The 1,504-nt window shown below is 32.4% G+C and overlaps 1 non-coding gene across 1 annotated transcript; it reads left to right on the top strand.

Moving 5' to 3' along the window:
* Positions 1 to 618: 618 nt before the first annotated feature.
* LOC115835619 lies at positions 619 to 725 on the top strand. The gene has a single exon (XR_004030654.1). It is a non-coding gene; the product is annotated as a U6 spliceosomal RNA (small nuclear RNA).
* The last annotated feature ends 779 nt before the right edge of the window (positions 726 to 1,504 follow it).

Raw genomic sequence — 1,504 nt, 5'->3', positions numbered from 1 at the left:
CACTGTGTAACAAAATTTTCTTGCATTTATCTAGGATATTACTACATAAGAAGAGATCTTTCCTCCCTTCAAAGAATAGTCACAATATTTTAAAATTAATTTTAATTGTCATTTTTCTACCATTGAAAAACATATATTGATTATTTCTCTATCCTTATAATTTAGCATAATGTCTGCCATAAAGTAGGTAGTAAATAAATATTTGTGAGTAAATGAATAAATAAATTATATAGGGGAGCAGTAGCATGGTTTAGTATGAAAATCATAAAATTTTTCCAAAAATAGAGCTAGGTTTATTTTCTAGTTCATTAATTCATTCTCTCAACTTGGATTTGAGAAAATATGTAACCTCTCTAGGTTAAGTTTTAATCTATAAAATGGGAAGACTAAAATGTTCTCATAGTCTTTAAATAAAGGCTAAAAGAGAAAATCTGTATAAAACACTTCACATAGCACTTATATCATTAAGTATTCCATGAATTACAGTGTCTTTTCTTCTCTTTCCTAGTATAAACATGGTACTCTCTTTTTAAATATATAGGGCTTTCCTCCTCAGTGATGAAGTAAAACTGATTATACAGAAAATCCATATATGTCATAAACAAGAATACACATGTTGTGCTTGTTTCAGCAGCACATATACTAAATTGGAATGATACAGAAAAAGAGTTGCATGGCCATTGCACAAGAGTTACACACAAATTCAAGAAGCACCCCATATGTTTTTAAATTAATAAGATACTTCTGTTTTTTATGATACTCTCATTGTAACATAAATAAACGGACTTACAATAAAAGATTTATGTTATCTTAAAAAAATATATACATTGCACCATTGACTGAGTTTTGTGTGACGAGTTCACATCTTCGTTGGTCAGGTGTAGTGATGCCATAAACAAAGAGGAACCAATGATAAAAGTCAGAATCATTGCCTTATATACAATTCAGTGAAGCTATGTATAGTATTGAATATTTATTCCGATATTTTACAGTATCAAAATTTCCTTTGTGTTATCTGGAAGGAGATTTTACCCAGCCATCATGAAGCTTCTTTTGTTGAGGAAAAAGAATGTAGGTAGTTATCCTCATGTGGCAATATAGAAGGGACCTTTCTCTGCAGACTGTCTCAGAAATATGCCATGAAGTAGATGCTCAAAAACTACATCGTTTGGCAGCCCACAACAGCCAGGAAATTATTCTTGATTTTCTTCAGAATTCAAATAAATTGTACTTCCCAAGGAGAAGCCAACAAACACAAGGTTGGAAGGATAGTTAGGAAAACAAGGGACAGATGCTGTACACACATACTTGGGAAGGAGAAGCTATGCTGAAAAAGTAGGACAGAAAATGTTCCAAGCCACTCTGATACCTGCCCTGGGTATCTGAGTTCACATTTCCCCCACAAACAGGACACATATCCACACATGCAACTTGAAATATGACTTTGAGCTCCCTATTCTGGAATAAAAATCTATAGCTCAATGTTTTCATCCAGTACAAGAAA

Source organism: Nomascus leucogenys, chromosome 6, assembly GCF_006542625.1.
Source record: "Nomascus leucogenys isolate Asia chromosome 6, Asia_NLE_v1, whole genome shotgun sequence".
In the NCBI taxonomy this organism is placed as follows: Eukaryota; Metazoa; Chordata; class Mammalia; order Primates; family Hylobatidae; genus Nomascus; species Nomascus leucogenys.
The sequence above is the reverse complement of the archived record's forward strand: the minus strand, read 5'-3'. Positions and strand labels throughout refer to the sequence as shown.